Source organism: Nannospalax galili, unplaced genomic scaffold (genome assembly GCF_000622305.1).
Source record: "Nannospalax galili isolate Female #2095 unplaced genomic scaffold, S.galili_v1.0 scaffold18, whole genome shotgun sequence".
Classification (NCBI taxonomy): domain Eukaryota; kingdom Metazoa; phylum Chordata; class Mammalia; order Rodentia; family Spalacidae; genus Nannospalax; species Nannospalax galili.
The window spans coordinates 26,746-54,639 of record NW_008346548.1 but is presented as its reverse complement, the minus strand read 5'-3'; the positions used below and the strand labels follow the sequence as shown (position 1 = coordinate 54,639).

General features: G+C 44.9%; 1 pseudogene; it reads right to left on the bottom strand.

The window, feature by feature from the left end:
- Positions 1-831: 831 nt before the first annotated feature.
- On the bottom strand, positions 832-27,330 carry LOC103742012 (annotated as a pseudogene).
- Between the last annotated feature and the right edge of the window lie 564 nt (positions 27,331-27,894).

The window sequence follows — 27,894 nt, the reverse complement described above, 5'->3', positions numbered from 1 at the left end:
TGGAAAGAAATTAAAAAAAACATATAATATTTCATGGAAAGTATCTTTGCATTTGCAAAATCAGGAAAAGCTTGCTCTTCCAACTTCTAAGCATGTGTTTGAAGAGTACACAAATATTTGAGAGAAAGAATAATCTTGAGAAGAGGAATGTCTGATCCATTTCCGTAATGATCAGAAAAGTGCAGGTGAGGATGGCCTTTACTTTCACAAGCAAATAGATACATGTGTGCAGATTTGTACAGTCTACTTTCTGATGGTGTCATATTCCACATAACCAGGAAGCCTGGTCAAATAGGCCTTCCAGATGGTGTGAGAGAAGGGAACTGGGATGCTGAACTTCTCCACACCTTACTGGGGGAGAGAATGAGAGTCAGGTGCAGCAAGAGGCAACTGAATTAGCTATGCTCTTTGTAGACAGAAAGACAGAGGAACACGTGTCCATCCTGAGTTGCTGCTGAGAACTTTAGGCAGAAAGTCTGGGACCCTGATCTACCTAAATGACAGATGAGAGGATCAGTTGTGGAGGATCCCAGGAAAGTGCTATGGGTAACACATATTTCTTCTTAGAGGTGCATGCAGTCACAGATTGAGCTGTGTGTCCAAGCCTGGATAAGAACTGTTGCTGTGTTTGAGCCCCAGTCCTTATGGTTAGGGCTTCCTACTTGATTCTCAGTTTCTTAGACTACCCTGCTCTAGGAGAGTTTTCTCCATTTCCTCTTCCATCTTGGAGCTGAAAGTCTGTGAAGGAACAGGGCCCTTCTATGAAGGCAGTATCAGAGGGACGGGGTCAACATCCAACGGTGAGATGAAGACACTAAAAAAATAGGTGAGCACCCAGGCCTTGGGCCCAGTGGTGGTGCTGTGTTCAGAACAGCCGGTGGCAAAGTCCCATCCTGAGCTTTCCAATAGCTCAATAGCGCCAGGAATTGGGGGATGGGGGTGTCAGTGCTCCTTATGAGGAGGTCACTTAGCTGGTGCTAGGAAAACATCTGTCCCAGCTGGGTGGACTTGGGCCCACTTCTGTACCACATACTGAGGAATCATGTCCTTTTGGGACCTTGTACAAATAAGATGGGGCTTTGGACTTCTAGAGCAGCGGATGTCTCAGGGGTGTGGAGATGGCCACACCAAAGGTTCTAGGTAGTAAGTATAAGTAGCTGCTTTCCCTGACCAATCTCAGGCGAGGTTGGGAAGGACCAAGGTGGCGAGCTGACCTGATGCAGCTTTTGTCCCAATGGAACTCTAAGTTGCGAACAGAACCTCAGGGTTGGCCTCTGTGCACAGCAGGGCTTCCCTTCTGCCACCCTTCCTGAGGTTTGACTCACCCCCAAGCCCTCTCCTTCCTGTGTGAACGCAAACACCGTTGACTCTGAAGACACAAGTGGAGCATCTGGCAGTGGGTGTGCTGCAGTCACCATATTTCCCATGAAACAGCACCAAGATGGGTCGCTCCCTCTCCCCTCGTGATGCTGGAGGCTCAGAAGACAGGGATCTGGTCTCTGCGAACCACATCCAGGTCATCATCCAGAGTTAACAAAACCTGAAGTGGTGGGTGGGAGACATGAAAGGAACGCACGTATGGGTCACAGCAAGTCCCTGCTTTCTCTCCGTGACTTCCACAGACAGAAGGATGACATGGCCCCTCACTTATTCTCATATTTAGGCAGCACTCTGCAATGCCTTGCTCTTAACTGGCACTTATTCTAAATATATTGTAGCTCATCTAGATAAGTGAAGAGGGCTCTTATGCCTTATCCTTTATTTTTATTTATTTTGTGTGTATGGGTGTATTGCCTGCATGTAGGTAGGTGCACGCACGCTGCTCAGTGCTCTCAGAAGTCAGAAGAGGGCATCAGATCCCCTGGAACTAGGGTTACAGATGGTTGTTAGCCACCATATGGGTGCTGGGAATTGGACCTGGGTCCTCTGCAAGAGCAGCCAGTGCTCTAAACAGCTGAGCCATCTCTCCAGTCCCTTATGTGCTACCCTTGATGCTGGAGACACAGCTGGGGCTGAAGAGTCAGCACCGTCTGTCCTGGAGCTCACATTAGCTTAGACAGGGAACAAGTGCATGAGTAAAACATGGTATATGACACAGTCTATTGGGAGGGTTAAAATGAAACTGGGGGGGAAGTACAGGGAGCACGGATTGGAGGGCAGTGAAATATTTTTGATGGGGTGGCCTGGGAAGTCATTACTTAGAAGGTGGTATTTAAGTCAAGACTTAAAGAAATGAAATACTGTTATAGATTATTGCTATATAACAAACAGGCCACTCTCCTTCCATTCTAGCTTCCACCTCACATGGAAGCCCTAGCTTGTGTTGTCTCTTGTCTCTCTTTTGAAGGCAGTTTCCAGAAAAGTCCAAGGGTCACACGAATTGGGTGAACTTCCCACACTGGCCACCAGAGGGTAGCCCTGCTTCACTCATGCTGCCCGGCTAGCCTCAGAGGGCTGGAAACCTCTGCTGCCAGGGCCATGAGGCCAGTGGACTTGTTACCCCAACCTGTGTCCAAGCACCACAGACTTTTATTCAGAAAATATCAAAAGGGTTAAAGAACAACAAAGACTGTCATCTTATGTTCGCATAACTATTGGTAGATACTGGAAAGGGATTCCACACAACAGAGGGACGTAGATTTGGAACATGCTGGTTAGGTAACTTCATTGAGCCTCTCTATGATCCTAACCTTGATAAAATACATCATGAAACTGGAGGGTGGGAAGGAAGAGAGTCTAACATGAGAAGTAACTGTGCGGATGGGCGTTTTAGTGAATGACCAAAGTGGTTCTTGGGAGACTCCTGGGCATTTGAATCAAACAACAATTCTTTTTTAAAATTTTATTATTTTTATTTTATGTGTATGTGTGTACTGCCTGCTTGTAGGTCAGTGCACCTGTGTCGTGCAATGCCCGCAGAGGTCAGAAGAGGCTGTCAGATCCCCTGGGACTGGACTTACAGACAGTTGTTAGCTGCCATGTGGTTGTTGGGATTCGAACCTGGGTCTTCTGCAAGAACAATCAGTGTTCTTAACTGCTGAGCTGTCTCTCTAGCCCCCAAATAACTAATTCTATCCCAATATGTTATGCAACTTAGGGCAAATAGTTTTTTCACTCTGTGTTTATGAACTTGCAAAATAAAGGGAAAAGGAAAATGAAAATCTCAGAGAAGACAGTTAAAAATAGGAGACGGTCTGTACACTGAATTGCAGAGAACTGGAGAGAGTAGTTAGAGAATGATGTAAAACAGTACAATGAAGAACAGCAGGGAACAAGCAGAGACAGAGAGAAGAAAGCATCGGGAAGATCTGACCAACTCACCAAGAACAAGAAAAACAGGGCAGTAGCAGAGAGAAAGTGCCAGATGTCATGGTCATCAAAGAAGTCCAGCAGGACGCACTGGGAGCCTCAATTGGGGAATTGATTCTTTTGGACTGGCCTGTGGCCATGTCTGAAGGGCATCTTCTTGATGAGTGATGTGGGAGGGCCCAGCCCACTGTGGGTGGTGCCAACCCTGGGCAGGTGGGCCTGTGTTGCATAAGAAAGCAGGCTGAGCAGGGGCCAGGGGAGCAAGCCAGCAAGCAGCATTCCTCCATGGCTTGTGCTCCAGCTCCTGCTTCCAGGTTCCTGCCCTGAGTTCCTACCTTGGGCTCCTTGATGAACTGTGACCTGGGAGATGTAAGATGAATAAACCCTTTCCTCCCCAAGTTGGTATTGGTCAGAGTATTTTGTCACAGCAATGAAGAACAAACTAAGTCACATAGTATGTAGTTCCACCTCTATGAAATGTTCAGACTGACAAATCTCTAGCAACAGAAGATAGGCTACTGGTTGCCAATACTATCAGGTCACCGAGAAATGGGAATGGATGCTCATCTGGTTGTGAGTTTTCTTTCTGGGGTGATAAAAATTTTCTAAAATCAATGATAAATCAATGATGATGATCCCGTGGCAGAGAGATGACTTCCTGTTTGTGCTTCAGCTGCTGGGGTCCCAGCATCCCCATCTATAAGGCAGATCCATAACCTCCCTTGCCACACCCTGCATTTATTGCCTGATGGTGACTGTGATGAGAAAGAGAAAATAATGGGCTTCCTCATGTTAAACATCAGCTGGGAGCAGATCCTAAGGCAACTCAAGTTCGTAGTGTCTGTAGTGTAACCTGGTAATGCTGACCACATGTCACCTGCTGAATGTTTATGTGTGGATAGTCAGCCCTCTATCTCCCAGATAAAACTCTGAATTCGGGTAATGCGAAAATGATAAAAAACAAGGCACAGGAGAGGGAGCTCGAAGAAAGGTCAAAGGGCATGGTGCAGAGAGACCTGCCCACTTACCTCCCAGCTACTGAGGCTCTGGAAGAAGAAATACAGGGCAGCAGCCCACACCACCGCAGTGGCCACGATGCAGAACAGGGGCACCGGGAGGACCCTCTCAGAGCTGCGCAGCTGTGGGGAGACAGAGGGCAGTCAGGCTGGAGCCCCGGTGGGGGCAGGCCCCAGACTGCCTGCTTCCCACCTGGTGCTCACCTTCATGATGATGTAGAAAGCCAGGTACAGCAGCAGGTTGCAGATGAAGATACCCAGCATGTAGGACGCAATGTCCCTGGTCCGGTAGATCAACCCGAAGAGGGTTCTGAGGACATGGACCGGGTGTTTGCAACAGAAAACGGGTTTAATGTAAGTGGCTCCTTCATCACCCCATCCCCATCTCCAGGGCCTTCACTTAAAAAAACCTACTTTAAGATACAGTCATTCATTGCTCGATGAAAGGATACATTCTGAGAAACGCACCAGTAGGTGAGTTTGGCTTTGTGTGAATGTCATAGAATTCACAAGCCAAGATGGCCACCATGTCACTAGGCAAGGCCATCTTACGGGACCACCATGGCAAGTTGGCATGCTGAGGAGATACCTGCATGTCCATATTTACTGTAGCACTGTTCAGTCTGGTTATCTATCAATGGAAGATTGAATACAGACACTGTGGCATATATATAATATTGTATTTTAATATATAGTGGAATATTATTCAGTCACAAAGAAGAATGTGATCTTGTGACTTGCAGCAAAACTAATGGATCCAGAGGGTATTATGTTTACTGGAACAAGCCAGACACAAAAGACAAAGGCAAGCACTGCATGTTCTCTCATATGTAGAAGCCTGAAAAGCAAAGTGACCGGAATGAAGAATAGTGATGGCTAGAGATGGGGAAGTGGAGGGGTGGATGAAGGGAAGCAAGCTGGAGCTGATCAGTGGACACTGCACACATATATTGTGATAGCACACTAAACTCTATATTATTCACACGTGTTTATGAAAATTGAGCTGTAAAGACATCTACATTGATGCAGCATCTTGTGGGTTTCTGTTCTCCCCTTCTTTACTTTCACTGTATTGAGGATTAAAGCCAGGAACTCACATACACTAGACAAGGGCCCCACTACCTAGCTATGTCCCCAACTATCTTGCATTTTATTCTGAGCCAGGATCCAGATTGGTTACCCAGGATTTTGGGCTCCTCCTGCCTCAGCCTCCCAAATAGCTGGATCACATTGCTGAATATTTATATCATTACAGAAAATTCTATTGGACAATGCTGGACATTACCTTTCTACTCCCCCTGTTTTCTGCTACTAATCTTGTTTTTCAGAGATAGATCTTTGACATCTTTGCCTAACTAGACACATAAATTTTACCATAAACCTATCAACTCAATTCCAGATCTAATTTATATATTAACTCAGGAGCAGTTATCTTCACAACAGTTAATGTTCTTACCCAGGCCCCAGTAGCTTTCTTCAGTTAGTTACATTTTCCTTTATGTTTCCTAATAAGGCAATTACATTTTTGGTGGAATGATTTTTCACATCTTTCAAAATGTATTCCTAAGTATTTCAAATGTAAACTTGTTATTAACAGACTTTTATTTTATACTTTGTACTTATGAGCATAATCTTGTTTTTTCCCCTCCCCTCCCCTCCCCTTCCCTTCCTTTTTATATTTCTCCTTCTAGGTAGTACAGGAAATCTCTCCTTCTAGATTGTGAAATCCCCAGTACACTAAAATCTCCTGGATAGCCTTTTCTCAGTTTTAACATGTGTGTGTTCCTGTATTCTCTTTAGCAAATCATATAAACAAATACATATATACAGATTTCTTCTTCAAGGGTATATGAAAGTGAGTCCTTTTAGGGGAGGATACATCTAAATGATGATTAGTAAACAGATGCTGAAATTTACAAATAATGAAGATTGACTATATATTGCTGGCCACTGTAAACATAGTATATTTTGCTAAAGTATAGTATATTTTTTAAAAAAGAATTGTACTTATTATTTTTATTTCATATGTATGAGTATATTGCCTGCATGTATGTAAGTGAACCTGTGACATGCAATGCTTATGGAGGTCAGAAGAGGGCATCGGATCCCTTGGAAATGGAGTTACAGGTGGTGGTTAGCCATCATGTGGGTGCTGGGAATGGAACCCAGGTCCTCTGCAAGAGTAGTCAGTGCTCTTAACCACTGAATCATCTCTCCAGCCCCAAGTAATAATAAAAATAGACTTGGGGCTAGTGTGTAGCTCAGTGGAAGAGCACTTACTAGGCATGCAGGAGTCCCTGGACTCCACCCCAACACACAGAGGCAAACACCTATAATCCCAGCAGTCAGGAAGCAGGAGGAGGGCAGCCTGAGCTGCATGAGATCCTGTCTGAGAGTGATTCTTTTTATTTACTTATTATTTTTATTTTATGTGTATGAGTGTTATTCCTGCATGTAGGTAAGTGCACTCGTGCTGTGCAATGCCCGTGGAGGACAGAAGAGGCTGTTGGATCCCCTGGAACTGGGTTATAGATAGTTGTTAGGTGACATGTGGGTGCTGGGATTCAAACCCAGCTCTTCTGCAAGAACAGTCAGTGTTCTTAACCACTGAGCCATCTCTCCAGCCCCCCTTCTCTTACACACACACACACAGCAAGAAAGAGAAATTTCACAGAAAAGAATGCCTCTGGGTGGTTATTTTGTAAAGTACTACAAAATAATTTTAAATTACATTGTATTTTTGCATTTATGGACATAATCTTGGCTTTCTTTCTTTTTTCTTCCTATTAATTATCTGTCCATCCATTCATCCACCCAGCCACCCATCCATCTCCCCATCCATCCATCCATCCACTCACCCATCCACCCACCCACCCATCTCTCCATTCATTCATCTATCCATCCATCCATCCATCCACCCACCCACCCATCCACCCACCATCTCTCCATTCATTCATCTATCCATCTACCCACTCACTCAATCCATCCATCCATCCATCCACCCATCCATCCATCTGTCTGTCCGTCCATCCGTCTGTCCATCCATCCATCTATCCATCCAATTTGTCCACATAGAAATTTGTCTTGTTGAGCAATGACCACACATGTGCACCAATGTCTTAGAGGCCCCCACCAATACAGAAAAGCTTCCTAGTGCTTTTTAAAAGATTAGTTATTCATCTATTTATTTATTGGTGTGCTGTGTGTGCCTGTGGAGGTCAGAGGACAGTTAGCAGAGATGATTTTCTTCTCTACCATGTGGGTTCTAGGACTCGAACTCAGGTTGTCAGGCTTAGTGGCAGGCCAACTTGCCAGCCCTCTAGTGCTTTCTTTGCAGGAGGAAAGATACCTTTTGATCAAGTGTCTGAGACAAGATGTTTTACCCTCTCCTGTAAAAATGACAGTCAAGGAAACCTAAACTAGGTGTTACAGATATTAATAAAGTTAAAAACATTACTTTGCTAAATTACTTACAAGGACCAGTTAACCAGATTCCCCACAATGAGTAACACCATCCTGTCCTGTGAAAGAAAAAAAGTGTCAGAGCAGAGCAGAGCTGGCGTGCTACTTCTCTCACAACTTGCTGGAGTGAAAGCGTCCCCTCTGGGGAGACAATCGCCTTGTTGAAAAGAGATTTCTGTGGTTCACACTAATCCTTGGCAGGGTTGACTAGTAAGGCTTGACTGCAAACAGATGTGATGCTTCTCTGTGAAAGAGAGTGTGGAAAGAGAGTGTGGTCAGGGAAGCTGGTGAGGCTATCCGTCCAGGGTTTAGTGAAACCCAGAAAGCTGGGGGTATGTGCAAATTACTTAGTAGTTAAAGTTCTGCTGCTTTGTTCCTCCCTCACTGTCATGGTCACTGTCACCCCCTCCACTGTGGCCAGGACTAACTACAGGAGTTAGTTTTTACACCTTACTGTGGCTCCAAGGGGCCCAGCCTGGTTTCTACAGCATAATCTTCACACTGAAGTTACTGAACAGGGAGCAAATGCAGAGGAATGGTCTATGTGGTTCAGGTTATGCCATCTTTTCCTGCCCCTCTGATACCACTTAAAACTTCTGAACATATTTAATTATGCTTTAATCTGCACAGCCACTTAGCTCCTGTTTTCTAGTACCATTTGCTGTCTTTCCAAGAGATCCTGATATGGAAGAAGTGTCGTCATTAAAAAAAATGTTTACTAACCTACTAGAATATTTAAAATCTAAGACACTGACACCAAATGCTGAGGAGGATGTGGAGCCACAAGAACGTTTGTGAAACATGTGTGTGTGGGAATACAAAATGGTTCTGCTCATTTGGAAGACAGTTTGACAAGTTTATTTTCAGGAAAAAGCTAAATAGCTGTTTACCATATGATCCAGCAATTGCTCTCCATGGTGTCTACCCAAATGAGTTGGAAACTTATGTCCAAACAGAAACCTGCTTCTGATTGCTATTGTAGTTTTGCTCATAATTACCCAAACCTGGAGGCAACCAAGATGTCCTTCAGTTCATCAGTAAATAACTGGTAGCACTTTTAGACAGGACCACATTAATCAGAACTAAAGTAAATGAGCCATCCAGCATGAAAACCACATGGAGGAAACTGAAGTGCGTGTTAGTGAAAGAGGTAATTCTGAGAAGGCTTCATCCAGTAAGATTCTAGTTACAGGAAGGCAAAACTATGGAAACAAGCAGATCAGAGGTTGGCAGGGACTGGGGAGGACAAGTGAACAAAAAGCAAAGTGCTCTGTGTAATGTTGTACACGGAACCTGCCATTGTGTATTTGCCAAAACCTATACAAGGAACAAGGCAGGAGTGAGCCGTTGTGGACCACAGACTGAATGATACAGTGCCGATGGATGCAGGTTCTGCATGGTTCTTTTGGGAATGCTGACAGTGGAAATAGCTACATCTGTACACAGTGTGTGGGAAACTTTCTGAATAATTTTGCTGTGAACCTGAAACTACTCTACACATCAATGAATGTAAGAAACATTAGCAACCAACCAAACCAAACATTAATTGCCCCACCCTGTTCACAGCCCAGGCATGCAGAACCTCAAATACTGGACTTTTAAATTCTCACCTGAATAAAACCCACCAGCTGTTGGGATATGGCCAAAAATGATCAGAATGTGGAGCAGGGCCACTAACCCTAGTACCTCCTATTGAGGATGGCAGGAGTCAGCCCGCTCCATTCTGGACAGGCTGGCTGTCCCATGACCTCTTACCCAGCTACCTCTAGGCTAAATCATGTGATGGACAAAAGGACAGACAGTACCATGAACAGATGTCACTAGCTTTGGAAACCCCCTGCCTCTCCCTTCCTGCCTGCCTGCCAAAAACCCTACCCCACTTCTTTGCTTGTGAAACTTCTGCTTCACCATATTAAAATGAGCTGTTGGCTGACACAGTCTCCCAGATGTGTCTTCCCGTTGTACTCGCTGCCATCCAAGACCTTCCTCTCCACCACCAGCTTCTCCCTCACCCAATCCTCCATGACTGGGACTGGTGTGCAATGACTCCCTGGTAACAGCGAGGCCCCAGTGGGGAGGAGACTGACAGCTGGCATCCAATGTGGGGCTCAAGGAGGACTCTCTGCACACGCGCAGGAGAAGGGTGAGTACTCCCCTGTAGAGGGACATCAGCTAGTTAGCCCTGGCCATCCCACTCTGAGGATCGGTGCTGTCTTTCTTTCCCCCCTTAACCCAGTAACACAAGGGCCAGTTAAAAGCCTCTATGGTGGTCATCGGTTCTCTGAAATTGGTGGTCAGGCTTGCGCCCTGGACTAGTCCAGAATTCCCTGTAACTTCCAGGTTGTGGGAACGTTCCTCGAGGACTCAGCCTTTCATCCTCCTTTTCTTTTCTATCATTGGTAACACTACAGGGAATATGAGGGACCCCCAGATCAGGGGCCTCTGAGCTTTTCTTAAAAGTAGAGGGGTTAAACTCTCTCAGAAGGAGGCTACCTCCTTTTGGGAGGAGGTCCTACAACTTGTCCCTTGGATGGTCTCCGAGGACACATATGACTCAGAAGCCTGGACCAGAGTAGCTTATCTTGCCAGACAAAGAGAGATTGAAGATGGGTCCCCCGCTCCCTCCAGTTCCTCCCCATCATTGCAGCCATCAGACAGTGGATGACCCCCCCACCAATCCGTGACCCCAGGAAAGACCCCCCTCATCCTTACCCTCCCCCTGAGGATTCAGATGAGGAATGCCCAGAAGACCAGCCCATGGCCGTCCCTAGAACAGGCCATAGAAAATATCAGGAGTTAGCTAATTTTAAAATGGAGCCCTCACACTTCTATCCCACTTTGCTCCCCTAGCCACATGAGGAAGTTAGAGATAAAAACCCCAACCCCCCCGCAAGAAGGAACCCTGATTTATCCCCATGGCCCTGCCGAAACCTGCCCCCACAGCCACCCAACAACTCTGCAATATAAGAGACACACAAAATCTAGAATATCAGGCCCTACTGGTCAACTTGGTCCCCACCTTCCACAGGTCCCTACAATGGTACCCATACTCAGCAGGAGACCTTAAGGAACTCTGACAAGCAGTACATGAAGATGGTGTACATGTTCCCTGGACTAAAACTATCCTCCTTGGCTTAAATGCCACTTGAATATGGCCCATGATTGGTGAGACATTTGACATCTCTGCCTGGCCCCTTCTTACAGTGGGAGGTCCTTTTCTGAGATGAATGTATCCAACAACATTGCAAAAACGCTGACCAAGTTGATATCAACTGAAACTTTGACACCCTCTTTGGTAAGGGTGACTGGGCTACCAGAGTCCAACAGGTGGAATTGCCACCTGGCTATTACGATCAGGTGCACCATTGTACCCTGCAGACCGGGGAACGTATTGCCCCTCCTTCTGGCCCTACATCTGAATCATCCCTCATGTTCCTCCCACAGAAACCTGAAGAATCCCTTGTTGACTTTATACTCAGGTCCAAAACTAGCATAAATAGGAAAGTTTCTGACCCCACAACACGAGACATCCTACTCCACAATATTGTTTGGGATGGAATGACTTCTGAATGTAGACAAGCCTGCCAGGGCCTAAAGGAGGAACATTACTGTAAATGGATAGTGGCTACCCAAGACATAGGCACGGCCACCCATAAGGCCACATTCATAGCCCAAGCTTTCTCAGCTGCCTTAAAACAGAAAGGGAAATGCTTTAAATGTGGGGAAAGAGGTCACTGGAAGAATGAATGCCCTGGAGACAACACCCAAACTAAAACAAATGAAGCCCTCAAGACAGTTTGCCCCTGCTGCAAAAAGGGATAGCACGGGAAACATGATTGCTGTTCCAAATATGACAAGGCAAACCACTCCTGCCTTTAACCTCCTCTTGGGGCAGTCCTCAGCCTCGTCAGTAAGAGGACAACCTCCTAAGGTCAGAACCTTATGGACATCCACTATATTAGAGAAAACCCACCCCCAAATAACAATTAAACTAGGAGGAAAACCCTTTAAATGCCTCCTTGATACAGGGGCTGATAAAACTATTATTAGGAGACAGGAAGCTCCCTCAACTTGGTCCTTACTATCAGGCCCCAAATTAGTGAGGGTAGGGGGGTGCCTCCCAGGCCTTCATCACTAAAGAAACTCTTACATGGGAGGACCCTGATGGAAACAGAGGCCACATCTGCCCTCTGGTTGCCAATGTAGCCACCAACCTACTAGAAAGAGACCTCCTCAGTGCTCTTGATGTGATCACTACTGGGGATGATCCATCTGATTTGTGCCCCATTTGCCCACCTATAGGTTACCCCCAATAATAACAGTCACTGTTAGGTTTCAAGCTCCCTGCCTGGAATGGAATTCCAATGATCCTGTCTGGGTTGAACAGTGACCACTATCTAGGGAGAAATTATTAACCCTTGAAAAGCTTGTTGAGGAACAATTACAATTAGGACATATTCAGCCTTCCCACAGCCCCTGGAACACTCCCATCTTTACCATAAAAAAAAAGGCTCTGGGGGATGTTGTTTATTATAAGACTTGAGGGCCATCAACAAAACCATGCAGATCTGGGGATCCCTTCAGCGTGGACTCCCCCTAATCTTAGCCCTTCTCACAGATACCCCTTTGCTATCCATCGATATCAAAGACTGTTTCTTCTCCATCCCCTATACCCAAGAGATTATAAGAGATTTGCCTTCTCCATCCCCACCATCAATAACTCTGGGCCCACAAAAAGATATGAATGGACTGTCCTCCCCCAAGGAATGGCTAACAGCCCCACCATCTGCCAGGAAGTGATTGCCTTTGCCTTAAAACCCCACATTGCAAGGGGACTCCATGTCTACCACTACATGGATGATATCCTTGCCTGGAATGAACCCCCGCTACCTTTACCAGACCTCAGGGATCAATTAATATCTTCACTTGAAGCTTCTGGTTTTAAAATCACCCCTACAAAGATTCAGCTCATCCCTACAGAATTGCTTAGGAAACCTCAATTGGCCTAGACCATGGCTCCCACTCTCTACAGACACCCTTCAACCTCTCTTTAACCTCCTAAAAGGGGACAAAAAAATCCCTCGTCCAGATGTTCACTTACATTAGAGGCCAAGGAAACATTAATAACCATCAACACTGTCCAAAACATAGCTCTACACTGCTATGAGCCTTCCTCCCTGGTCCATCTCTTAATTTTCAATTTCTCCCCAACCCTTGTTGGAGCCCTGCACCAACCTAAAGGGGTCCTGGAATGGCTTCATACCCCTATTGGTAATGCCCCTTTCCTGCTGACAGAGATGGATGCTTTAGCTAATATGATCTGTTGAGGGAGAAATTGTTCCTTACAAACACTGAGGAAAGAACCTGATAAAATTATCACCCCCTTTTCCCTCTCCAATGTACAATGGCTAATCCATAATCATTTCCAGATAGCTATTAGCCTAATGGGATTTCCAGGACAAATTGACAACCACTTCCCCAGGGACAAATGGATTTCTGTCCTGCCCTCTCTCCCCTGGATCCCTCCCTGCCTGTTCTCCCAACTGCCCCTGGAAGGGGCCATCACGCTCTTTACCGATGGGGGCTCCAGGGGAGCTGCTGCCATCCTCTACAGGGACACTGTCCAGCCACCCACCATCCTCTTCCAGGAACTTCCTCATAATTCCCCCCAATATAAAGAATTATATGCAGTCTACCTCACTCTAAGGGAGGTACATGAGCCCATCAACCTTTTTTCTGACAGTATTTATGTCACTAACCTTCTCCCCTGGATCTCATGATCCTTCATTATAATCGACCAAAACCCTCTGTGTCCCCCCTGCTTACTTCCATATCCACCCTCTTACAGGGACGTGAACAACCCCTCTACATCCAACACACCTGCCCCCACAGCCCCTTGCCGAGGCCCCTCATGGAAGGCAATGTCCTTGCTGACCACATTGCCTCCCATGGGGCCCTCCACTCCACGCTTACAAAAACTGAAAGGTTTCATGCTTTTACCTGTACCAACCTTAAAGGCCTCCAAGCCTGATTCCCTGATACCCCTATCGCTCACCTCAAATGACTTCTAAAAACATCTCCTTCTTGTGCTTCACTAATACATACCCCCGTACTACAAATGATGGCTATAAACTCCCGCAGCTTAAAAGCAAACGCCCTCTGGCAAATTGACATTACTCATGTCCCCCAATTCGGCTGCCAAAAATTCGTCTTTGTTACAGTAGACACTCCAAATTCATCTGGGCCACTGTACAAAGTCATGAAAATTTAAAAAAACCTTATTGCTCACATGCTTATAACATTCACAATTATGGGCTTCCCTCAACAGATAAAAACTGACAATGGCCCAGCCTTTGTCAGCTCAACCTTTAAATCCTTCTGCTTCCAATGGGACATATCTCACCATACAGGAATCCCTTATAACCCCCAAGGACAGGTAATTATTGAAAGAACTCACCAAACCTTAAAAAATCAACTAAAAAAATATGGAGGCAACTACCCCCCCAACACACAACTTTCTATGGCATTAACTAACCTAAACTTATTCAACATCTCAAAAAATTCGTCAGAACTCCCTATAATTCTCCATTGGAAAAACCCTGGAACCCTCCCACAACTAATGGTGAGATGGAAGGATCCCCTGGACGGACTCTGGAAGGGTCCCGGCCCACTACTAACAATGGGAAGGGGCTTTGCTTGTATTTTTCCCCAGGATCAACCAAGGCCTATCTGGGTCCCTGCCAGAAATGTCCGACACCTCCCTGCCAATCAAGAAAATGGCCAGGCTCTCCCTGACAGAGACAAAACAACACAGGAGGAGGAGATGCCACCTGAGGACAACACGCAATGTCACCTGGCGAGACATCCACAATCTAGTCTCACAAGCCCAAGCAGCCTGCTCCCAAAATGCCTCACTCTCGGTCATCCTCATGGCCATTTCAGTCATACTCCATGCTAACTCTGTTTTGGCCCAAACAGCTTTCATGTGACAGTTTTCTGTTAGAGAAACTTATAAAAAACTGCTAGAGTAATCGGCACTGCCCCCCAGTAGGATGCCAAACCACCATCAGTATCCCCATCAAGCCTTGATTTGTGTCCCCAATGCTTGATGCTTATACTTGCTTTACTTTTAGAAACAAAGATAACTGGTTACAGGACAAGGACACATATGGAGGCTGCCGGTACTGGTCGTGCTGCATAGAAAAAAAGTGCCAAAATGGATAGCATGTACCATGAAATTAAAGGACAATTTACAATAATTATCAGTGACCCTTGGGATGACTGATGGCACACTGGAATTCATGGCAAGCTATATGCTAATGGGTTTGCATCTTACCCCAACGCTGACATACACATATCTCGTCAGCTAGTGCCAGTGCCACAATCGGAACAAATTAAATCACATACCCTTTCACAGGAGGGGCATATCAAAAACAAATCCAAACATCCCTGACCTAGGTCCAATACATCCAATATGCTACTGATCTTGTCCGACTCCTCCCATCCTAATATCTCTCAATGCTTTTTTTGCACATCTCTCACCAGACCCCTGCTAGCAGCCTTTCCAGCCAACATGTGAATCACTGAAGGAAACACCCAGGAAACAACCCATCACCGCCCCCTCCCCAATATCCCCCTCTATAACCAGCTCCCTTTCCTGCCCTTTTGTTTTTACAGCTCATCTGCTATACCCCCCTCCACCTGTGCTTCTAATATTTCTATATCCACAACCCTATGTGCATGGCCCCCTGCCCTCTTTTGGTGTAACGGCACTATAAGAACTTGTATCAACCAAACTATTTCTGCCTTTTGTACTCCTGTTATTGTTACTCCTCAACTCCACCTTTTAGAAAAGGAAGAAGCAGCCAATATGATGACAACTCCCCACTGACGCAAAGGAGAAATGTTCATCCCCCTACTCATCCACCTGGGACTTGCTCTGTCTGCAGGATCAGCTGGACTTACAGGAGGGACCCTGGGGCACTCCTATCACTCAGCCAATGACTTCTGCAGCCTGCTCGAACAAACTGTGACATCTACAATTGAGAGTCTCGAGGCCCTACAAAGCCAAATCACATCCTTGGCCAGGGTGATATTCCAAAACCGAAGAGCCCTGTATCTGCTAATGGCTGAACACTGGGGGACTTGTCTTTTACTAAAGGAAGAATGTTATTTTTAGGTAAATGAGCCAGGGATTGTTGAGCAAAATGTTAAAACTCTCCAAAAAGTAAATAATGAGCTCAGGCTCCTTTCCATTTCAGGAAGGGAGGCCCCATGGTTTTCCAACCCCCTCCTTGCTTGGTTTCTACCCTTGTTGGGTCCCCTGCTAGCTTTATGTATCTTGCTTCTTGTTGCACCCTGTCTAATTATTCAAAAGCCTCATACAAGGCATCATTAATATTGCTACCAATTGAGTCCTGGTCCACTACCAAACTATCCCTACTACCTTCTCCGAATATGATGACACCCACCCCTTATAAAAGATAAAGGGGGATATGTTGGGATGCCGCCAAAAATGATCAGAATGTAGAGCAGGGCCTCTAGTGAGGATGGCAGGAGTCAGCCAGCTCCATTCCAGACATGCTAGCTGTCCCATGATCTCTTACCCAACTACCTCTAGGCTAAGTCTCCATTTCCCCAACCCTAATCAGGTTTTTGTAAATCATGTGACCGGACAACAGGACAGAAAGTACCATGAGCAGACACCATGTAGCTTTGGAAACCCCCTTCTTCCCCCTACCTGCCTGCCCACCAAAAACCCAACCCTACCTGTTTGCCTGTGAAACTTCCTTGTAAAAACTTCTTCTTTGCCATATTAAAACGAGCTGTCCGCTCACACAGTCTCCTAGGTGTTTTTTCCCATCTTACTTGCCACCGCCTAAGCACTTCCTCTCCCCCACTGGCTTCTACCTCACCCTCCAGGACCCTGACTGGTGTGCAACGGCTCCCTGGCAACAGTGAGGCCCTGGGCTGGGAGAAGACTAACAACCAGCCTCAAGTCTCTCAATTTTTCAGTGCTTGTAAGTCCTGGCCAAACCTTAGAGGATTAAGAGATTCCCACATTTCCCACAAGGATGTAGAAATCCTTGTGACTATAAAATACTGTTAGGTTTTTATGTCTCAGACCCAAATACAGTGCTAGACCTGACTACAGCCCTGTGTTAAGGCTGAGGCTGAGGGCTCAGAGGAGGTAAGTGGCCTTCCCACTGCTCACGTCCCAAGATCACTGGTTAGTGAGCCAGAAACAGAGTGGTGGCACCAGTTTCCCAAGCTCAGTATAGAAATGGGTGCTCTGAAAACCACAAGGGAGATCTTTTATTTACTTATGTTTAAGATTTTAATTTTTCATCTCACTTTATGTGTATGAGTGTTTTGCCTACATGTATGTAAGTGCACCACATGCTTGAAATACCCACAGAGGCCAGAAGAGGGCATGTGATCCTTTGGAACTGGAGTTAAGCATAGGTGTTAACCAACATGTGGGTATTGGGAAATTATTCCAGGTCCTCTGGAAGAGCAGTAAGTGCTCTTAAATGCTGAGCCATCTCTCCAGGCAAATGTCACACAATAACCACAGATTAAAAATATTCTTGCTATAAAAAAATTCAGAAGTGATGATGTGGAAAGTGGAAGTTTCTAATGAAAGTGTCCAGAATGGGCACTGGTCAGGACAGCCCCAGTTCACAACTGCTGCCGTGGTTGTAGCTATTAATCATGTGCAATTGCATTTCCACGAAGGCCCCTCTTGGGATTATTTATAGCAGTGTTTTGTCTTTATCATCCCCACAGTAATTATCACTATATAAAAGTTTGGTGTGTGTGTGTGTGTGTGTGTGTGTGTGTACATTTCCTTTAATTTTTTAAAATTTACCTTTTATCTTTATGGAGACAGGGTCTCCCTATAGCCTCAACTGGCCTGGAACTCACTATGTAGACCAGGCTGGCCTCAATCTCACAGAGATCTACCTGCCTCTGCCTCCTAAGTCCTGGGATTAAAGGTATGTGCCACCATATCTGGCTATCCTTTATCTTCTTTGTAGACTAGCAAATACTTCATTTATAAAAACAGGACCATCTTTGCTTGCCCTTTAAAAAAATTATTTTATTTTTTAGAATTAGCCTGTCTTTTTTAACGAGTAAGTAAGGAATGTGTTTCTTCCCCTGCTGACTGGACCCTAGCCACTCTAAGGCCATCTGACCCTTTTGATTTTTGGAGGTTTGAATTACTGCCCCAAGCCCAGCTCTCCTGCTGCTGCCCTACATTCTGGGACGAGGCCAATTAACACAGGAGCATGCATGTACCATATACAGAGGCCTGCTGCACTGCTGGGTACATACAATCCATGTAGAACACCATAGCAGCCCGTCGGAAAATTCCCAGGTCTGTGATGACACAATCCCGTAAGAAGGCTTGGTCAGAGAAAATACACACACTGGGAAATGACCCTGGCTTTGGGGCCTAAGATGATGTTATCTTCACTCTGATAAAGTTCATGTATTGGTCAGGGTTCTCCAAAGAAACAGAACGAATATATATGTATAGAGATTTATCAGCTTAGCTCACAAAAGAAACAGAATGAATATATATGTATAGAAATTTATCAGCTTAGCTCACAGGATAGAGTCTGAGTAGTCCAACGATGGCTGCACCACACTGGAGAGGCTGAAAATCCATAGTTGCTCAGTCCACAAGGCTGGATGTCTCAGTAGTCCCAATCTGGTGCTGAAGGTCTGACAAATTCCAAAAGATCAGCTAGTCTTCAGTCTACAGCAGCAAGAGGAACTCACCAGCGAGAGAGAAGGCAAGCCGTAAGAAGCCTGGCATTCTCCTCTGCCATGGCCTATTATTTGGGCTGCCATCAGAAGGTAATACCCACATTTAGGGTGTGTCTTCCAGCTTTAGATGATCCAATCAAGAAGATCTCTCTCATTTCAGTTAATCCCAGAGCCAGTCAAGTTGACACCCAGGATTAGCCATCACAGTGCATTAGACTGCTTTGTACCTAATAACTGAGCAACAACTGCTTGATTTAGAAAATGCAGTTGTCTTCCAGGATAATTTCTCTGAGTGTCACTTATCTGAGTTATTCTTCCAATATTCTTTGTCTTCTCTAGGTCTCAACTGGTCTTTTGGAGAATAAAAGACTTTCATGTTTATTCTTTAAACCACTGTACTAGAAAAGCTGATAACTAGTGTTACAGTGTTACAACTCCAAAATACAGAAAACAATAAAATGAGTTTTAAAAAAAGGAAAAAAAAGAAATAGAAAAATAGAAAATGGTGTTGTCATGGGAGAGTGCCATGCCCATGTGTCATACAGCAGAAAGGCTGGACAGAGACACGAATGGCAGACACCTGCAGATAACACAGGCAACTAGTCACCTTCTATTTCCTTCAGCTAAGCTCCATTTGTTTACAGGTCACCCTGGTGGGATTTCTGAATAGCAGAGCTGTTATAGGGTGGGAAATCTTGTAAAGGTTCAAATCTTCATTTCTCAAAATAATTACGTGTTAGTAAGGACTGAACCAAGGGGTCCTGGACTATATTAAGAATGTTTGGAAAGTGTATCTGCATGAACATAATAGCCAAAATAATTAGAGGAATATACGTTAAGATGGGAAGAAAGAGACAGGAAAGGTGTTTAAAAATTCAGTCCTGCAAAAGGCATGCATGGGTCTCATCGGTGTGAGAGTCCTAGCTGCTACACCAACAGACTGAAGGTCAAAGGAGGGCTGTCTTTCTGAGAGCTTGTCCTTGTCTTGACATCAAATCGAGCCTGGGTGTACCCTGAGCCAGCATTGCAGAGAGACTGCATCCCAATTCTCTTGGCGGTGTTCCTCTACTCTAAGGCTAACCATGTGGTGAACTTTAGTGGAGGGAGGGACTTGGCCGTGGGATAGTCCAGAAGTAGTGCACCCCAGGATGAGATGGGGTGCAGCCTGGCCTCTGAGCCTCTCCTGAATCCCCATCCCATGCAGCCTGCCTGACCTGGAAGGGGAAGCAGGGGGCAGAGTGGGCAGCCAGCCAGGTGGGTCTAGAAACAATGTGAGCCCTATGATGGCCGCAGGACATTACCTGTGTCAGACACGTCTGAATCAGTGGGAAGCAGAGAAGAAATGAGAGAAAGAAATGATCTGTAAGAAGGAAGTCAAACAGGTAAACTACTAGTCATTTTATTTATTTTTTTCTCAAAATGATTTTATTTTCTGTTTCTAAGTCATGCTTGTTCCTCATGAAGAACAAAGGCTCTTTCTGCCTGTCTCAAACATTCAGAAGGCCTCTCCCGAAAGAATAAACTGACTCTTTTCTCTCCTTATCTACTTTTATGCAATGCTTGCCATTGAGAATCCATTTTCTTTTGTGAACATCCTAGAGGTCTGAGACTGAGGGATACAGTAATGATCTGGGTAAGAGGCTCTGTGGTTTTCTGTCCTACTTATAAAATGTTGTTTATTGTTGCTATCTTCCCTGTGTTCTCTCTTGAGGATCTCAGAGAAAGGAACATGTTTAGAAAGCAAAGGCAGCAAGAAAATGTGTAGAGAGGTTGGAGTTGCTGAATAATCCCATGAATCCAACCTTTGGGATATGGGATAAGTTTAAACACAGTCACTTTCACAAGGAAACAGCTGCGACACCGCAGATCTCTAGCTGCCTCTCTCTCTCTCTCTCTCTCTCTCTCTCTCTCTCTCTCTCCCCTCCAAAAGCCCCTGCCCCTGCAGCCCCTCTCCACAGAGAGCTGGTAAGCCCGTTGTGGCCTTGCAGTCTCTCTCCCCCTTGCAGCTGCTAAGTCCAGCCTTACCCTGATATCCAGGTTCAAGACAAGCCTGAATCTCTACTTTTATCTACTGCCTTTTCGCCTTGTAACTCCTGGCACTAGGCTAGGCCACATGGTATGACAGCCTCCCAGCCCAAACCTGTAAGAGCAAGAAACTCCCTTTGTTTTCAGTGCTGTTTCCCTTCAGGATCCTGGCATGCTGTTGGTGAGGGCTCTATCCTAATGAAGCTCTTCTTGGGAACTGAGGGGTCTGTTCCTGGTTTCAGGACCCCATCATGGTGTCTGGAACACGGTGCTGCAATCATCCTATTAAGACTCATCTGAAGAGTAATGCAAATTTACCACCTTTTATTTCTAACAATAGGTTTTCCTTTTGACTCTTCTAAATCTGTAACCTCCTGAGGATGGCTCCTTGAGTATACCCTTCCCACTTGCCACACTTCTCTCTCATACAATTTCCAGGAAGCTGCCCTGTCTGGACTACAATCAGTGGGTCCCTTACAGTCTTTGGATGTGGACACTGCAGGGGCAGATGAAGGAGAATGGACACTGAGCAGCTCTTCCTGGGCCCTCCCTGTGGGGTTGCATCAGGCTGGACTTGACTGTCATCTAAAGGTCACTATTACCATCAGAGGGACTTCCTCTCCATGACACACTTGTAACTACTTTTTCCTGACCATCTGGGTTAAGGATAGTCATCACTTCACTGCTGGGAACCCCAGGTTGCCTGGCAACCCCTTCATCTCCTCTCTCACATATCTGACTTGTCAATCATCCTTTTGTGAATAAACCCTCACCAGCATTTGCATGTAATAACTTTTTCCTATTAAGACCCTCATGGATTACTGCATTGTCATAATATTAATTCTTCCTTATTTAAAAGGTAAAAGGAATCAGTGTTGTATTAATTGGTGCCATTGGCATTACAAGACTGCGAGGGGCGGGGTGGTTATTACTAAGACTTAGTTCTGTCTTTATGACTCTAGGAGAAAGCAGATTAAGACTCCAAATTAGTTTCCTTTTGAAAGTTTGTATGACTTTACTCACCTTTTTTGTCTGGAAGATGGGATGTGACCAGAGCACCTTACCAAATATTCTTTGAAGGTAAACTGCCTACATAAGGGCTGATCTACTGAGAAGGTCTTAAAGGGAAAAGCAAACACTTGAAGATATGAATTCTTTTTAGTGTTTTTTTTTTTAATAGACTTGGATATGTAGCCACGTTGGCCTTGAACTCATCATGCCCCTGCTTTAACATCTCAAGCACTGAGATTATAGGTGTGCATCACCACGTGCAGATTGAGAACCTGTTTTATTTGATATAACCTTTAATCCACTTATTTACACTGAATTGCTGTGGGAAAGAGGGTTCTCTTATTTTAGAAGGCCCATTGTTACCCTTTGAGGGCGGGTTCTGCACAACAAGGAAAAGAATCCTTGCACTTCTAGATTACAGTATAGATTACTGGACCCCCAAATTCCTTTCCCAGATCAGATAACCCTGGGTTTCCTCTCATTTCCTGCAAAGCCTCCCCTGGTTTATCTTAAGTTAGATGGCCCCCTTAGTGTGTACTTCCAGGGGCAAGGGGGTGGCTAAGTGATTACCATTTGTGTGGCATATGAATGGACATTAGATGCTTTTATGTATATCTGAGAGATCTCTTAAGATATAAGGCAGAGCCAGAGGTAGAAAGAAGAGAGATTTTCTACAGTGATTTTTTTTAATAAATTATTTTTATTTTATGTGCATGAGTATTTATGGATGTAAGTGTACCACCTGTGTGCAAACCCTTGGGTGCCAGAATAGAGCATCAGATCCTTTATAACTGGAATTATGGATGGTTGCTAGCCACCATGTAGGTGCTGGGAACAAAACCTGGGTCCTCTGGAAGAACAGTCAGTGCTCTTAATTGCTGAGTCATCTCTCTAGCCTCTACAGTATTCTTTTGAAGGACCAAGAATTCTGAATTTGAACCAGAACCTTCTAGGCTGTAATTAAGGTATATTTACCATTTCGTTATTTTGATTTTCATTTTTTCTTCCTTCCTTCCTTCCTTCCTTCCTTCCTTCCTTCCTTCCTTCCTTCCTTCCTTCCTTCCTTCCTTTCCTTTCCTTTTATGCTTTTATTGCTAGGGTCTTCTACCTATGCTTTACCACTGAGCTATATTCCTAGCTCACCCCTTCCCTCCCTCTTTCCTTCCCCCCCTCCCTCCTCCTGCCCCACTTCGTTTTTTTTTTTCCTTTTATTTTTAATAGTGCTTAGCCTGCTTTATAGCTTTAAAATTTCACATTTATTTTGTGAACTTTTTATTTGAATTCTTTTTCTGGGCTCTGCCAATATTAGGGTAGGCCTATGTTTATATATAATGATTTGATTTACCTTGAAGTATACAAATGAAATTTTAAGTATTATTTCCTATATGTTAAAATGGTTTTTAAAATGTAATGCTGGAAGCATCTTGAACTTCTTCCAATGAGTATGACAATCATTTAGCATTAGGGAAATGCTTCTTTTTTAATGTTGTGGAAGAAAAATGTTCTTCTAGGTGGGATTAGTAATATGCTGAACATACTGTTCTCCCAAAGCACTTTCAAAGTCTGGTGGATTGCAGTGTTTACAAATAGCATGTGGAGGTATGTCTCAGCTCTGAAGTGTGGGAAGCTAAGTTCCTCAGTTGAAAACAAAAATAGTGATTATAACTTATTGAAATCTATAAGGAAGAAGACATTGTCAGAGACAATTAGACATAGCACAGAGTTCAGAGCATATACTCATGATGACCAGCAGCACTATCATTTAGCATGATGAAGAAGATAGCACATGTGTTTACTCACCTATCTTGAAACACCCCATGTAGTAGATCTGGGTGCTGGGGCCAGAGAGGCCAGAATATGGATTGCAGAGAAGATGATCCAGAACCATACATCATTTTTTCCAAACACCTAGGAGTAAAGATGGAGGTTATTGTAAGCTGGAGTTTTCCCAGAGAACTCTCTAGAATCATTGTTCCTTTTGCATGTTGTCACCAGAGTTCTCTCTGGGTCTCTTGTGCTATCAGGCAAACCATATAACATATCTTTATGTGCATTTATTATTATTGTGGGGGTGAGGGAAGTGACTTACAAAGAAATGAGCACGCAGTGCCTAGCTCTACACCACTTAGCTCTGCACCACACAGCTCTGTGCCATGGCTCAGAGCCCACCATATCAGATCACTCCTGCAGCACGCCCATAGTCATTGCTAGCTTTCACCCATGTCTCAGTGGCCAGTGGTCTCACCCCAAGTCCATTAGTGCCAGGCCATTCTATCCTTGAGTACACCTGGCTGCTGCAAATTCCCCACACCTGCCACTGCGTGTTCCTGGCAGCTGGCATCTTCCATCCTAAGATGGCTACCAGCAGCCCCTCTGCAGTCCATTCTCCATGGCAGGCCCTGCCCTGTGGAGAAACCAGAACCCCTTGGGAACACACTCCACCCCTTTCCTCTGCTCTTACAATCTTTCTGCCAAACTTCTGCTAGGGTCCTTGAGCCTTGGAGGGGGTGACAGATGTAAGGTGAGCTCTCTTGTATTGTGGCAAGATAGTGACTTCTTGGGCCTCTCCATTATTTGTCTTTAAGCCATGGCCATTGATCTATCTCAGTGGTGTTTTTTCTACTATAAAGACAAATGGAAGGAAGTAGACACATTTAAACAAACATGAATGTAAATACAGATGCCTAGAAGATATCTCAGTAGTTGTACTATATTCATTAAACAGTATACTTGTGATGGCTTCCCCATCAGGGCCTGAAGCCTTTCTCGACACAAGGCGTTGGCCTGGTCTACACCACCAGATGTGTGTTCTACCCCTAGGAGCAGGCCTTATCCAATTAGAAATTTGTCAGTTGTATGTATGTTGGTCAAGCCATTATTGCACTTGAGGCATTGCTTGGCATGTCCATAGCATGCAGCATGTGGTGTCCATTGTTGAGTAGAACCCTAGGGGATCTTTTTTCCCCCAACCATCTGCATAGCGCCTTCTGCCAATATGAACATTATCCATCCAGTGGTACAGAGTTTTTTTTGCTTAGTCTCAGATCCATCTCTTCTTCTTTTTCTGCACTCACAACATGCAGTGTCTTCAGCAACATTGCCTTACCGACCTTTCTAGTGTACAACTGACATTAGTGGCAATAGCCTTGGTGAATTTGAGGACCTATAGGATCTCTTTGGCTCATGTGGGGGGCGGGGGGGTACTGTAGATTTTCTTAACAGTTGTATAGTTTGGGAGTCTCTGTCTTCATCTTACCCAACCATAAAACTCCCAAGAATCTTACAGCTATAGCTGGCCTTTGCTTCTTCCGGTATCTTTTAAATGGGTTTCACATCTGTAAAACACTTGGAGGAAGGTTAACAGTATATATTAAATCAATCATAGACAATGTCTCACGTAGCATGGAAATGTTTTGTCCATTCGTGTTATCTGTTTTCTCCATAGATCCTTGTTAGGTACCATAACATGGGTACAAGGCATTAATTTGGTTAGCTCTTTACCATTTTTAGATATCCCTTTGGAGTCACTTCACATTTGAGGGATTTTACATGGAGTCTCTTTGTATTCTTTTATTTTTGATATGCTTCCTGTTTCGCTCCAGTTGTCTGACCCTGCACTGGGCTAAGGAGGCAGGGGGCTTCTCCTGTCCCTGCTGCACTTGTTGTGTTAGGGTCCGTGAGTCAGTGGGTCTCTTCAGGAGAACAAATGCACGAGTATGGAGATGCAAAAATCAAGCAGAGTTTTATTAAACCAGCTAGCTGGGGCCGACCGTCCTTCCAAGACACGCAGGTCTGGTTAGAGCGATCGACCCTGAGGCAATTTCAGGTAAAGATTATATAGGCTCCCACAACCATTACACAAAAGCCCGCGTTTATACAACAATAGTTTCAAAGCAAGCATTTCACAAACCAATAACTTCAAAACAAGAAAAATGTTACAACTCCCTTCAGGTGTCTCAATCGGGGAGGGATGGGTGATATGTGCCTGGCGCGGCCCTTCCCTGTTATCTTGTGTAAGCAGTCATGCTTATGTGACATGACACAGATCAGACAGGTCAGGCTCTGGGGACTGCAGCACTTGCCCCTATCTCCGGATGCCTGTGTCTCCAGTTGAGTTAATTGGTTACAAGCAGTAAATTCAAACAAGTAAATTCAAGCAGTAAATTCAGACAAGCAGTAAATTCCTCTTTCCCTAACAGTTGCTTCCCTGAGTCAGGCAGGCCCTGGGTCTGCCTCTGGACTGTAGCCATATCTGTCATTTCTCCATTGACCACACCTTTCTGCTGGGGGAGAACTTGGTGGGAAAAACTGCTTCAACCCCTCGTATAGCCTTTATGAGAAGAGAAATGCATCTTATTTAATCCTTGGGGATTCTTAACCACCTGGGACAGTTTTTATTCTTTGAATGCCTTTTGTAAACTGTTCTTCTGGTTTTAAAGCCTTCCAGAAATGCCTTAGTACTGAATTTGGTTTTCTATCATTTTTTTTTTCTCTGTGAATTTGGGCTTGGCATAAGTCTTGCCACATTTGTCTTTGAGTAACTCAAGTGGACCATTTCTTTAGTCTTGTCTTTTTTATATCTCATAGTGTGTTCTGTTATTTTACAGACACGTTTTACATGCTGGTCAGAATCATTTAGATTTGCCAAAGCCTGTCTCACTTCACAAAGATCCTGTCCCATTAAAGGGCTTAGTAAAACCATTAAAGCCCCATATCATTCTTGAGGTTCCAGTTGAATTAAATTTTCCTTCATCTCTGATAAACACAGTCTTATCTGGCCCAGTGAACTGGGCATCATATATTGCTTTTCTCATACCTAGTTCTCTCAGTAATGCCTACCCCTCCTTTATAGTCCCCAAGACCCTGCTAATCATGTTAGTCTCCCTTGGTGACAACCATGTATCTTTAATACCTCCAACCAGCCATCCCATTAAGGACTGCTCCCCCCTGCATTGGCCTAAGTTGAACAGCGTATTTTGCAAGGATGGATGGGTAGTTATGTAACTCAGCTGTGAAGCTTCTGAAGGACTTAGACTGACATCATTTGCTCCCATGTCCCATAGTCTCACAAGCCACACATCTAGGGGGCTCTCTGATTTCTTGCTTGTAAGTTTTTCCTAGTTTTAAGAGTTCTAATATGGAATATTTCCTAGCTACAGCACTGTTAGCTTTTTTTTCCCTTTTGTATCAACAGTTGAATCTGAGGGGCAGCTTTAGCTACTTTTATTTTTAGGTCATTTTCCTTCTTACTATTATCTGTCTCTTCCTCTGAGTCCTTGGACCTCACACAAGTTAAAGTGTCCTGCAATTTTTTTTCTCTCCAGCTCTGCAACTGGATCTGCCAGGACTTCCCTAGCCTTTTCAGCTTCCCCTGCCTGGGGCACAGCTTTTATTATGCAAACTGTCCATGCTTCCTCTCTGGGCGCTCAGTTTGGGGGTAAAAGTTTTTCTAGCCTCTGAATAACCTTTAACAAATCTTCACATACCTGCAACATATCCCCACATTTACAGCATAGCTGTGGCCCACGCTTCTGTGTGGCTGGCTTCTTTTTAGTTACAGATTTTATAATCTATTGTATAACATGTGTGACTGTCGCTAACCCCATTAAGTCTATGGGTTTTGATTACCTTCTCTCCTGGGTTCCTGGCAGCTGCTTCTGGATTTGGGAATCAGAGCCTAGCTGACCTGCCACAGAGGCAGCGGAACAGCACTGCTTTCCCATACCGACATCCCCAAGGCTGTGGTTTGTTTATTCGGACCAAACTACTCCAGTTTTGCCATCAGAGTTCTCTCTGGGTCTCTTGTGCTATCAGGCAAACCATATAACATATCTTTATGTGCATTTATTATTATTGTGTAGAGGGGGAGTGACACAAAGAAATGAGCACCCAGTGCCTAGCTCTGGGCGACTCAGCTCTGCGCTGCGCAGCTCTGTCCTGAAGCTCAGAGCCTGCCATATCAGATTGCTCCCGCAGCATGCCCATAGTCACTGCTAGCTTTCATCTGTGCCTCAGGGGCCAGCGGTCTCACCCCAGGTCCATAAGTGCCAGGCCATTCTGTCCTTGAGTATGCCCAGCTGCTGCACATTCCCCAAGCCGGCCGCCATGCATTCCTGGTGGCTTGTGGCTTCTGTTCCAAGATGGCTCCCAGCAGCCCCTCTGCAGTCCATTCTCCGTGGCAGGCCCTGCCCCTTGAAGGAACCAGAGCCACCGGAGAACACACATGCTTAGAGTAAAAAAAATGCCTAGCCATTGATAAATGAAAATATTGCCAAACTGCCTTTTAAACATTATA